Source organism: Enhydra lutris, unplaced genomic scaffold, assembly GCF_002288905.1.
Source record: "Enhydra lutris kenyoni isolate GAN:26980312 unplaced genomic scaffold, ASM228890v2 scaffoldscaffold21, whole genome shotgun sequence".
Lineage (NCBI taxonomy): Eukaryota > Metazoa > Chordata > Mammalia > Carnivora > Mustelidae > Enhydra > Enhydra lutris.
The window spans coordinates 43,959,926-43,973,821 of NW_019154105.1; the positions used below are offsets into that span (position 1 = coordinate 43,959,926).

Genomic DNA, 13,896 nt, shown 5'->3' on the forward strand with positions numbered 1-13,896 from the left:
TGCTTTGTCTGTATTTCTCTGAGGATTGTCTGTGCCTTGCAATCTGTCTGCTGACAGTCAGACCGGCTGACAGCACCCCAGTCAGACAGTTAGGAGCTATAGAAATGCAGTGTGGCTGCCTTCTTGTCCTGATGGTTCTTCCCAGAGAGATAGAATCTATGTGCTGAACTTAAGCTATTAAGAGTGAGAAAGACTATGTGAGAAATAGAAGCCAACTACATAAAGGGAATCTTTCTTTTGTAGCTGTTACTAATTCCCTCCAGCTTACTGCCCCCCACCCACCCCAGCAACAGCTCTGTCTCCAAAATAGCCTCCACAATATATCATTGAAGAAGAGTGATACTCCAGCATTTTTTAGATGTTTGCTTCCATTAAATATGGCCTGACTACAGAGACGCCTAAGTGGAGCTGTCCTTTCCAAAGGAGGTTGTAAATTACTAAATCGTCTGCTAAATTTGTCTTGGCACTCCTGGATATTTTGGTTAATTATCAGAAATTAGCTTGAGGGAAAGATTAATCTTTTTACTTAGCCAACACACAACTGGTAGTTTCTAGTTAGTCAAGCCTCATGACAGCTTCCATGACTTCTTATCGTTATCAAGGAAAATGGGAAGCTTACATGGTGAAAGCACCTGTAAGACAATTGAATTCCTTAAACATCTAACTCTGGTTATGAAATAAAGAAGGCTTGAATTAAAAAAAAAATCTTTCATATTTAGTGAGAAAGTATTAAGTCTTCATGGAGATTTTTTGTTTTGTTCCCCCCCCAGGTGACTCGAAATATTATTTCTAGTAATCCAAGAGAGGAACTCACCTTTAAGAAACAAAGAAAGGAAGGAAAAGTGCAACGATCAGATTTTATCCACAGACACCTGAACTTAGGACTTGGCATGAAAAACAAGAAGGCATCTAGGAGCGTTTTCTCTTTAGTGCAATTCTAGAGGACACTTGGGCTAAGTGGCAGGGATATCTGCCACAAGTTTGCGCCTTCCGCCCCGATAAACACTGCTTGCCATTGCTGTTGTGCTAGAGATCAAGTGAGCCTTGCTTCTTCTAGAAGATGGAAGGTAAATTCACAAAAATGCAAGCAGCAACATTTTCCAGCAAATTTCAGGTTGTATTTATTTATTTTTTCTTAGAGGTAAATTAACTCAATCCATCTGGATGATTTTCCCAAGGCAAAATTGAGAGTTACAACAGAAAGTACTAAAATTTCCACCCTTGGATACAAACTAGATAAAAGGGGATACGAATTAAGCTTTAAAGAAAAAAAGGAGGAGGAGGAGGAAGAACTGGAGATCTGACCTCCAGTACTACAGCTGTCCTGGCATATTTGCCCAGCATACTTGGCCCATACTTGCCTCCTTTTGCCCAATACTCTGCTGCCATTACCACCACTGTTCTCTCATTTAGTGACTTCAACTTTTTGTCTCCTTCCTTGAGTGTCAATTATGATTTTTTTTTTTCTTTTGGCAAGGCTACTAAGACAATCTGCCTAAAATTCCAGTAAGGTAGTTTTCTCTTTGAGAACTGCAGGCAATCCTTCAACAGACTCAAAGTTAAACCTCTTGATCTATCTGTGATGGGGTCTGTGTTTTAATCCTAACACATTTAACCAAACTCATTTACCCAAATAATACTCTCACCAACCAATCTCCCTTCTTGTTCCCAAGCATGTCACAGCACTTCCCAAACTCTGTATATGCTCACTTTTTGAGTACCTTCCATTCAACACTGCCATCTATTGAATAACCATTCATTTTGGAGCTCCAGGCTGGTTATGGCATTTCCCATCATCTCTCTGTACTCCTGTCATCCTTTTTAATTTTGATTTTTGTCTCTATTATACATTTGGTCACTTCATAGCAATTTTACTATGAGTTTCATCTATGTCCCACAGTACACTCCTATGTATTTTAGGGAATTTGTTTCTGGATGTCTTATTTTCTTAATCATGTCATCTTTTGAGAGGCCAGCAAAAATATCTATCATTTCCTCACATTTCTTAGTAACACTGAGTATTGATTTCTCATCTAGCAGGTGTTCAAGAAATATTTGTAAGAATGAAACTGTCTATATTAGGAGGAAATAAACATGATGGCAGACAAGGTGGTGAGAGGCACATTTTAGAATTAGTTCATCTGAAGAGGAGTATGAGTTCAAGCTGTCAAGTGAGTCCAATCCATGGGGTGTGGTGGGGTGGAGCACAGATGAGATAGACCAGGCCTGATTGTGCCTAAGTAATTATATGTCACGCTAGGTGGTATAAGGCTTTGGGTGTGGGATGCTGTGGGTGAGGCCAGTGATTCTATGAGCAAAATAAAATCTGGGAAGTGTAATAGAGTTTTAGAGATAATTTGTGCTGTAGAGGACAACTACATTAAAAATAGGTTGGGCATTATAATAGTTTTGATTACCTCATTCTTATAAGAGTCATATACTCCTTAGAAGATCTATTGAATACACCTACCTCATGAACTGAGTCCCTGACTTCTACATTTGGAAGGGTCTTTGATAGGTCACATTAAATTTCTTTATTTCCTGGATGGCAGGGGCCTCCCAATGTTTACCACTTATAGTCACCATTATAACTGTGGGAGAGACTTAGAATGGAAATAGCCTGGGCGGGGGGAAGTGGGTGAGAAACCTACACACAAAGCATAAAAAAATACCCAAACAAAACAAATGCAGGCACACCTTGTTTTCTTGTGCTTCTCTTTATTGCACTTCACAGGTACTGAATTTTTTATGAATTAAGGGTTTGTGGCAACCCTGCATTAAGCAAGTTTGTTGGTGCCATTTTTCCAACAGCATTGCTCACTTCATGTCTCTGTGTCACATTCTGGTAATTCTTGCGATATTTCAAACTTTTACATTATTATCAAATTTTTTATAGTGATCTGTGATCAGTGATCTTTGATGTTACTACTATAATTGTTTTGGGGCACTATGAACCATGTCCATATAAGATGGTGAAAGTAATCAATAGATGTCTGTATTCTGATTAATAGGCTGTCTCTTTGTCCTTCTCCCTCTTCTCAGGCCTCCCCACTCCCCAAAAGGCAACAATATGGAAATTAGTCTAGTTAATAACCCTAAGACCGTTTCTAAGTATTCAAGTGAAAGGAAGAAGGAAGAGTTGTATGTCTCTCACTTTAAATCAAAAGCTAGAATGATTAAGCTTAGTAAGGGAGACATGTTGAGGGCCAAGGCAGGTTGGAAGCTAGGCCTCGTGACCAGTTAACCAAGTTGTAAATGCAAAGGAAAAGCTCTTAAAGAAAATTAAAAGTGCTACTCCAGTGAATACACAAATGATAAGAAAGCAAAACAGCCTTATTGCTGATATGAAGACAATCTGAGTGGTCTGGATGGATCAAATCAGACACAACATTCCTTTAAGCCAAAACCCAATCCAGAACAAGGCCCTAACTCTCTTCAATTCTGTGAAGGCTGAGAAAGGTGAAGAAGCTGCAGAAGAAAAGTCTGACCCTACAGAGATTGGTTTATGGTTTCAGAGAAGAAGCCCTCTCTAGAATATGAAAGGGCCAGGTGAAACAGCAAGTGCTGATGGAGAAGCTGCAGAAGATCTAGCCAAGATCGTTCACAAGGGGGGCCACCCTAAACCACAGATTTCAATGTAGATGAAACAAACTTCTACTGGATGTTTTCGTCTAGGACTTGCATAGCTAGAGAAGTTAATGCCTCGCTTCAAGACAGGTTGACCCTCTTGTTAGGGCTAATGCAGCTGATGACTTTAAGTTGAAGGCAATGTTCATTTACCAATCTGAAAATCTTAGAGCCCTTGAGAATGTTGCTAAATCTACTTTGCCTTTGCTCCAAGAATAGAACAACAAAGCCTAAATGACAACACATGTGTTTACAGCATGGTTTACTGAATATTTTAAGCCCACTATTGAGATGCACTGCTCAGGGGGGAAAAATGATTCCTTTGAAAATACTACTGCTCATTGACAATGCATCTGGTCACCTGAAGCTCTGAGGGAAATGGGTGAGATGAACATTGTTTTCTTGCTTACTACACAAAATCCATTCTGTAGCCCATGGATCTAAGAATAATTTTGGGTTTCCAGTCTTATTATTTAAGAAATATCTTTTGTAGCTATAGCTGCTGCAGGTAGTGATTCCTCTGGTAGATCTGAGCAAAGGAAATTGAAAACTTTCTGGAAAGAATTCATCACTTTAGATACCATTAAGAACATTCATGATTCATGGGAGAAGTTCAAAACATCAGCATTAATAAGAGTTTGGAAGAAGTTGATTCTAAACCTCATGGATGACGTTGAGGGATTCAAGACTTCAGTGGAGGAAGTGACTGCAGATGTGGTGGAAACATCAAGAGAATTGGAATAAGAAGTGGAGCCTGAAGACGGGATTGTATGGCTGCCTTCTTATGATAATACTTCAACAGATTAGGCGTTTCTTCTTCTTCTTTTTTTTTTTTAATTTTATTTATTTACTTGACAGAGATCACAAGTAGGCAGAGAGGCAGGCAGAGAGAGAGGAGGAAGCAGGCTCCCCGCTGAGCAGAGAACCCGATGTGGGGCTCGATCCGAGGACCCTGAGATCATGACCTGAGCTGAAAGCAGAGGCTTTATTTAACTCATTGAGCCACCCAGGCGCCCCGAGGTGCTGCTTCTTATGGATGAACAAAGAAAGTGGCTGAGATGGAATCTATCCTGGGTGATGATGCTGAAAAGATTATTGAAATGACAACAGAAGATTCAGAATATGACATAAGCTTAATTGATAAAACAGGGATAGGGTTTGAGAGGACTGAGCCCAATTATGAAAAAAAAGTTCTACTATGGGCAAAATGCTATTGAAAGAAATTTTTCATGAAAGGAAGAGTCAAATGATGTGGCAGATTTCATTGTTGTCTTTACTTTAAGAAATTGCCACAGCCACCCCAGAATTCAGCAAACACCACCCTGATCAGTCAGCAGCCATCAGCATCTAAGACCCTCCAAGACCCAAAAGATAATGACTTGCTGAAAGCTCAGAAATGGTTAGCATTTTTTTAACAATAAAGAATTTTTAAATTAAGGTATGTACATTGTTTTTAGACATAATGTTATTACACACTTATTAGTCTAGAGTGTAAACATACTTTTTTATGTACTAGGAAATCAAGAAAAGTTCATTTGACTTGCTCTATTGCAGTGGTCTGGAACCCAACCCACATTATCTCTCAGACATGCCTATAAAATTAAAAGCTAACTGTACCAAGTCAGCTGACTGACTTGTATCAAAAGAAACTCTATGTTAAATTGCCATAATAGACTACAAATTTTAGCAACTGCAAATGAAATATTGGTATTCAGATAAAGAAAAATTGGAACACTTCTCATTTCCATAATAAGAATTCTGACAGTTAAAGAATTATTTTAGTTATCTTAAAAAAGTGATATGAAGAACATGTATAATCACAGAAACTGGGGCTTCTTAGATTTTCCATAAATGTAAAGCAAATCATAAATAAAGTCACTTCAATATTTTACTAGCCAGATGTCTTTGTAGCTTACCATTTTAATGGAGAAGTAATTGTTCATGGGGCCATTACTAGACCATAACTAAAAGGAGATATTACCACTTGTTATACATCTTGGTCAAAAATATTTGAAAATAACTGACAAGGATATCTGTTTCAGCAAAGAGAGAGAGACAGAGGGGGTGAGAGAGAGAGAGAGAGATTCTGATTCAAAATTTTGGGGGCCCAAGGATCTAAAATTTTAACAAAGCGGTTCTGGTGCAGATGGCCCAAGGACTACATTTTAAGAAACACTGATCAAATTGACAGTAGTTACTGATAAAGCTGGAATTACTGAGTCACAATTACCTGGGATATTTTAGAGAAATAATCCTGCTTAAACTTGATTTACATAAACACACAGCAGGTGTTTAGGTTTATTTTCTCATTGCTTTGCTGCCAGAATTTGCAGAGTAATTGGAGCCTTGGTTTCCAGTTTACTTGGAAACGTTTTGTTTTGTTTTGTTTTGTTTTGTTTTGTTTTGTTTTGTTTCCCTGGATTAAGAAACCTGAATATCACCCCGACTAGTCCTTTCTGAAGGGTTCTCTGACCATATATGCATTTAGTTTACAAAAGAAAGTTAGGAAACTCGGAAGCATACTTTCTTTAAGAGCTAATACAGTTCACCTTTCAACTCAACACAGTTGTACCTTCTAAATCAGCTCTAGCGGGAGATCTTTTAAGTATTTCTAACAACGCGGATCTGATAACTTTAAAAAGTGGATGATTCTATATTTGGATAACCTGAATTATCCTAATGAGGAGTCTGTGTTATTTCTTCCCAGGACTTTACCTACCAAACTACAGGACCACTGACCTTACAGCTACAAGTGTCATTTGTGTTTGACCCTACTCAACACTTTACATATGAGGAACCTGAGGCTTAGGGAGATGAAGTGATTTTCACTACTTCACAGAATGGCATCTGAAAACCTGAACTTTTAATACTTTATACTACAACAACACTCTTTTGTATAGTGCTCTGTAGCTATAGAGAATGTACTAAATCCCTCTTCCACTTGACAAATAGAGTTAGTAGTTAGCAATATGTTTTTGTAAACCAGTATTGATTGCCTGGGATACCTAGAAGTAGTAAAGAAAACAATACTTTCTCCTCATCTTCTAAAACACAATAGAAGTGGGGGGAAATGGCACTTAAAAGGTATCATTCAACTCATATGAAGTATTATTTGTGCCAGGAAAAAAGCCTAACTACCACTTTGCACACTTCTGTGTGTGTAATTTACAACAAAATGTCTGGAGCATATTAAGTCTATTTCAAAATTGTTATTAATAAAACCCTATCTTTACAGCTCTATGTGTCAGGTGCTATGTGGGTGACATGTGTGGGACACAGCAGCAGACACAGTACACGGGGGCTCAGACTCCAGTCTGACCCCCTGGGTGAAAATATTTGACAGGTGAATGAGGCAAACTGAAGAACTCTAAGCCTCAGTTTCCTTCTGTATAAAATGAAGACAATACCATTGTTGTGATGACTCAATTAATTAACATAACTCCAAGTGCAAAGTCTAGAACAGAGGAGGTGATACATAATCAGTAGTTACCTCTTTAATTCGTGCAAAAACTATCTGTGGAAAGAGAGGCTCAGGACAGTCCCTTAAGTGTCTAACGGCACTCAGCTTGGAAGCACAGAAGATGAGATAGGAACAAGAGTCTGTTTGAGTCTAATGGCTATAATTTTAGCGACTACTGCTCTTTAAGGCTGGAGAACAAAAACTTTGAATTTTGTTCCACACACGTTGGTGAGAGATAAGATACAAGAAAATCATATATTTCAGAGTTTTTAGCTATGGGTATTTCTTCTCTGTCTTGGTCTCCTTTCTCTTACTCTAACTTACTCTCTTCACCCATCTTTCTTCCCAAGCAGTCTTGGATCTTTGAGGCTCAAAAGTCACTTATGCCCTTAAAGACAAGGCTTAGGAAATGGCTTGCAAATTTGGATGAGCTTCTCTATCACTCCATTTTTCAGTATGTCAGTCTGCACTGAAGATTCTAGGTATAGGTACCCACACTGTTTTCTTTGGGCTTGTCAACATATTTCCTAAATTGCTTTTCCAAAGTGTCCTGCATTCCTGAAGGATTCACAGTATAGGAATTGACACTCATCTGGGGAATCTCTGAGGGGGGGAAAAGGTGAAACAAAACCAAACTTCTTTCTTATCTAGGAATTTGCCACTTAGGTGTCACCCAGAGCTTCAAGGAAAAAAGCATGAACGGCATGTCTGAAAACGTCCAGGGATTCTCTATGCATTGTATCAGGGCAACATTCAAAATATTTAACAAACTGGTAAAGTGAGGGCATGGGGCATTCAGAATGGACACTGGCTGTAAATAACCAGCAAGTCTATGCTCTGCATTCTGACCTAAAACAGCCCTGTCTGTGGGGCTGAAATGACTCTTTGTTCCTGGCACAGTACTTTAAACAAAACAGGCTCTCAGTAAATATTCTCTGACCGAGATGCATACCGAATGTTGTAAAGAGAAGGAGAGATTATCATTTTATGCAGGATTCTGGAGCTGTTACATAAGTTTGTGGGAACAGATAATATTTGCGGACATTAACGTATGAATAAGAATTGTCCATAAAGAAACAAAGAGAAACACTGTAACAGGGCAAAGGAAACACAGCACATGCAGGCTTGAAAAACTTGGAGTTGTCTTGTGTCACTGTAGACTATCACAGCCATTTTCAGTTTTACCACATTTAATGAGAATCATTTTAACCCAGGTGACATTCTTGTTCACATAGAGACATAAACATTCATAATTGTTAGGCAATTTTTTATTAAAAATTGAAAATAACTATTCTTTCAAAGTCCCTGATTAAAAAATAATTAATGATTCTTTGTGGAAAAATGTATAGATAAGTATGTGAATAGAAGATTCAGGGTGAAAAGCATGGAGTGCAGGGGTTATTTTCAGAGATTAAAGTAGGAAAGAAGCAAAAAAGATTATGCTCATGTATTCCCCCATTAAAACGTCTCCAAACCTACCACTTTTTTACTCTGCCATAATATCCTTTTTTATACATTTATGATCACATTTTTTATATTAACAATTTTTATGTCCTTCTTGCCTTTGAATCCTGAATTTGCACAGGACAAAGACTCTCTCTCTCTCTCTCTCTATATATATATATATATACATATATATATATATATATATATATATTTTTTTTTTTTTTTTTTTTTCCGGGAGGCTAAATGATACTTGGAACCCGGTGTCCACTCAAAAAATATTTGCAAAACAAAGTCAAAGAGGAACAGTGAAGACTATATAGAGAACAGTGTTCTCTTGTGTGTTATATTTGGTTTCTAAGGTATATTTTTAATAAAATCAAGGAAATGCATCCATTCCTTGAATGTATATTAGGACTTTTTGGGACCTTCTAAGTGTTAGAATGAGTTGTGAATGAAGGAGACAGAGTCTCTTTACTCCCAAGGTTCTCAGTCTAGTGCATGAGTCAGGCACACAGACCAAAGCTCATCTTAGCTGTGATCTGGAGTTTGCAGAAAGTATGTATAAAATACAGCTGTGCTGTTCACTTTAATAGATTCCAGGACAAAAGTCTGCAACAATGGGCTTCCAGTGGGGAGAGTCCTATAGATTGGACACTAAAGGTTTAAACTCAGAGGGTACTGATGCTTCATTGCTTGAATTCTTTGATTCTTGGGCTTGGAAGAAAATATTTGGTTCTGAAGGCTAACACTTATTAATGTACTTATTTTTAATGTAATTGTTAAACTGTTCACGTTGAGTGTGTGTGTGTGTGTGTGTGTGTGTGTGTGTGTAGGAGCGAGAAGAAACGAAGAATACTGCTAGGATCTTGTAAGTGTCAACAGGACTAACTGTTTTCTACAGTTGAAAGTACACTTTGCTTTATACAATTGTCTGTATTTTCTGCCAATCACAGTCTATGTAGTTTTCTTGCAAAAGCATAAACCATAATTTTAAACACAGAGAAAGCTAAGTTCGAAAGACATCCTATGCAGACTAGCCATTGAAGAGAATAACATAAACTATAAGAATTGTTAGATTGTAGATGTTCAGGAAATTATATTTGGCCCAATTTTAGAAAATATCTATTGCCAACTATTAGGCCCTTTTATGATTAGTTTTGAAAGTACAGCCTGAAATTACAACTCAAACAAAACCAAAAAAGCAAGAAGCTAAAAATCAATTGTGTTTATGACTTAGATTTTTTTTTCTTCTTGTAATGTCAGTCATTGCTTTCTCTTCTTGTAATTCAATATCCTTCTTAGTCACAATCCTTATATGGATTTAAAACAGTTTTAAAATTATTATAATTTTTATGATATATTGTTTCCACTTTAAATACCCACACTTTATTTAGTTGGTTAATTTAAAAATATACATCACATAGAAAAGTATCAAATTTAAAACTAGATGGATTTTACAAGTCTTTAGCCCAATTCCATAATTTCACAATATGGAAATTGAGAGATAAAGAGGCTGATAGATTGCCTAGGTTTATTTCCTAAGAAGGATTAAAGTGGAGATTCTTGGTGTTCTTAGTTCCCATTTTGGTGCTCTTCTTACTAAATGATGTTCTCATAGGAATAATAGGATTTTGCACTTGAAACCAATTTTGATAACTTTGACTTTGATTTCAGCTTTAACAGTAATTTGATGCATGATCTCAGAAGACATTTTGCTCCCTATTAGCAACATGGTCAAGTCTCAGCATAGGATACCTCCCCTTCTTTCTCAACTACTAAAAATATGGAGGCACTGGGAGAAAGTTGATGGGGATTCTATGGGTGATTTCTTCTAGTTTCTCTTGAAAGTTTGAGACAAAACAACAACAAAAACAAAAACCTGCCTACTCAATCCATATCCCACTCCCCTCAAAACACCAAAAATGAATGAAAGACCAAACCAAGCTGAAATACTGCTTCTCTTCCTTTACTCTCTTATCGAAAAAGGACTTTAGGTTCCCCCGTGCTTTGAGAGTGATTACTCTACATTTGATGGCTACCATTAAAACAGTCATGAAACACTTCATGGATACAAAATCCTGTCACAAAACAACAAAAACTATCCTCAGTGAGTAAGTTGAGCACTCAGAAGAGTGCATTTTTATCCTAATCACCATTATAAAAGAAGGATGTAACATGTTTTTGATCCAGTAGAGATACTGAAGTACATATGACTCAAAGTTTCAAATGACCGAGGTGTATCTTCAATAGAAATTCTGACAGTGTAATTCTCGCTCTGCAATAATAAATGCTGATTGAGAACACTGCTTTACAATTACTTAGAAAATATCTCCTAAGCTCTGACATCCTAGTCAGGGATCTGCAATGAAAATCCTTTGATTAAAACAGCTCTTGCTCTGGAAAGTCTGATGAGTTATAATGGTGATGGTCAGAGATCATGTACATGCTTAACATGGCCAGGTTATCCACGTAAATCATCTGTGTGCACTGAAAATTAATTGCCTTGAGAGATTCCAGGGGGAAAAATGCATTTTCACTCCATACAAATACTTTTGGATGAAAATGGTCATCCTGTCTGGATATTGCCTGAAGATTATCCATAATAATTTGGCTCTGGCTGCTTCTGAACTTAGGATAAGATTACTTTTTTCTCTTTTTAAAATATTAGTTCTTGAAGTTCCATAAAACCTCAAAGATTATTTTGTTTTTGATGGAAGGATACAGATGAAAGAACACAAAAGGGCAAAGTATTTAACATGGCTATCTCCAGCTGGCAAGTTTTGCAAGTTCTTTTCTTTAATTTCTTTCAGGGTTGGTGTAGAATAAGGACGAAATCTAATCTGCATAGGAAGATTTAACAGCGTGAGGTAATATCACTCAAGAGGGGTAAATGCTTAGAATTTTGAAGATCTTTGTTTTGCCTGATTGGGGAAAGGTGATTTGATATTTTGTGTGATCTAGAGAGGTAATAGCTTCAGGAAAAAGGAGAGGATTGATAAAACACTCTGCTGAACATATTTAAAATAATTTTGATAAGAGTAATTCATTGCACTTTGAAAAGGCTAGAAACATTAACTATCATGTTTTTGCCCAAAAACTAACCATTAATTTTAAGGATGTCATTTTATATAACTAGAACTATGGAAATGCAGATTACTGAATTAATTCACATACCTGCGTGCTTTGGTTGATCTAAATTACTTATTTCCCAATATGAGTCAGGATCCTCAAACATGAATTTACGTTGCATAAAGTACCTATTATATTTTATTTTTGCACATTTTATTTTTCCCAATATGAGTCAGGATCCTCAAACATGAATTTACATCGCATAAAGTACCTATTATATTTTATTTTTGCACATAATCTCATATTTAATTAAAATATAGGTGCCTGTACCTTATAGGTCACCTACTAAGTATACCACACAAGTATTGCAAATTGTATTAGAATACCAGCCAAGAGAAACAAAGAGTTGTTGAATTTAAAATAACTGAATATAAGCTAATTAACATATTTCTTATGGATTCTGGAGAATGCCTCAAGTCCTTTGTGGCATGAACATGAATTAAAAAATACGTGCTCAAGCAAAACTTAAAGCAGTAACTCTGAATATCTCTCACTTTCCCTGAAAGGGAATTTTAAGCAATGGGATGAAAAGTGCCCCGTTGCTCTCCATCAGTGGGAATCACATTAAGAAATGAAACAAAACAAAGCCTTAGCAGCAGTTCATTTAAAATGTGAAAAAGAGAAAGGCCTTCCAAGTTACTGCCTGAGTTGTGGGAGTAAGTAGACTACGGGTAGAAGAATGCCACTTTAGCCTCTGGTAGTCTAGGGCTCCTAGTACTGCCTCTTTTGTTGTCCAGCACTGAAACTAAACATCTTCTGCTGCTACTTACCTCCAGGGAGGTAAGAAAAGAAAAAAAAAAAAAAAAGTACATTTGAGGTTCTTCTATGCAAAGATATGAAAAATGAAATGCAATAAGTCCCCAAATAAACATAACTATTGCTACTGAAGGAGCTTAATATGCTCTGTCATTTCCCCTATGGCTAAGCTAAAGCAGTGAATGAGATGTTCCTCAAAGAAAATGAACTCTGAAGTACAGGGTAGACTCTGTGTTACACTGTTATTAAGAGAAGATAATGCACAATTTAATCTTAGTTGAAAATGGAATATTTCTTATAAATGCCAAATACAGGCATTTACTGAAGATCCATCAAGACAGCAAGAGAAGACATATATGTTTGAGATGGAGAGATAATATGTTTGTGTCTAATATATTTACAAAATTATCCTGCAGTGGTTCATCCATGTAAAAATATGGCCCCTCTGATACTGTCATAATCCATAAGACTCAGAGTGATCTTCTGAATTAAGTCTGGTTTGCGGAGTTGAGAAAGGTTTTCACTCATGTCAAAATTTCCCTAGGCCTAAAAAATTACTTTGGAAATGAGAAGAAGGGGTAACTTGCTTAGTTGTGCTGTTTCTTCTTTCACTCTTTTCTGACATTCCAGTCATATTTGGCAAGTATAAATTCTAAAATGCACTGTCTATACTGTTTTACCATCTATGAACTGTGAAAAACGCAGGAATATCCAGACACTCCTTTTGAAAGAAATAGAAAAAAAAAAGTGGAGGAAAATAATATAAGCAACAGGGTGAATCCTATGAATTCAGTCTAGTACAAAGCACAGATTGGGCATAAAGGAAGTACTTTATACTATCATTCATTGTCAGATGAACTTAATTACCACCATATTTGTAAAGGCATATCATTTTGTAACAATACAAACGTATTATTTGGCCTTAAACAATTATCAAGAACTGAGAAAACATCTTCACAATTTAGGAATCTCAAATACTGACAGGTAGCCTATATACAAAAAGCAACAAAATGATATTATCTAGGAAAAGAAACTCAGCAAATTTAGAAAGGAACAGGAAATTTTCAATGACATTTCAGCCTCAAAGCATACACTTAATCAACATATGGCATGGTATTTTATACTCTGAAGCCTTATTTTTGATTGACCAGATTTATACCAGAAGCCAGAAGAATCTATTAGTCAGCCCCTATCAGATATTCTTGATTTTAGCTACCGTTAGCCAAGGTTTGAGTTTCATAAGATGGTTTCAGTAGTGGACCAATGGCTTACTTCTTCCTTGTGTCAGCTCACCCTGAAAACTCACTCTGACAACAGCTGTAATATATCCCACTTTCTCACTTCCCATGATTGGTAAATATCAGAAATGTAAGTAAGAGGACCTTGTTGATTAGAACACTGACGATAATACAACTTGGTCTGCACATTTATGACCTGCATGGCGGAAGAGCTGAGCTGTTGTCACTGGAGCAGAAATA

At 36.8% G+C, this 13,896-nt stretch overlaps 1 protein-coding gene across 2 annotated transcripts in view; it reads right to left on the minus strand.

Annotated features, from left to right (window-relative positions):
* The window catches only part of LOC111149292 (protocadherin 7), a 431,882-nt gene that overhangs the window by 183,897 nt on the left and 234,089 nt on the right, over window positions 1-13,896 (minus strand). The window lies entirely within an intron of this gene.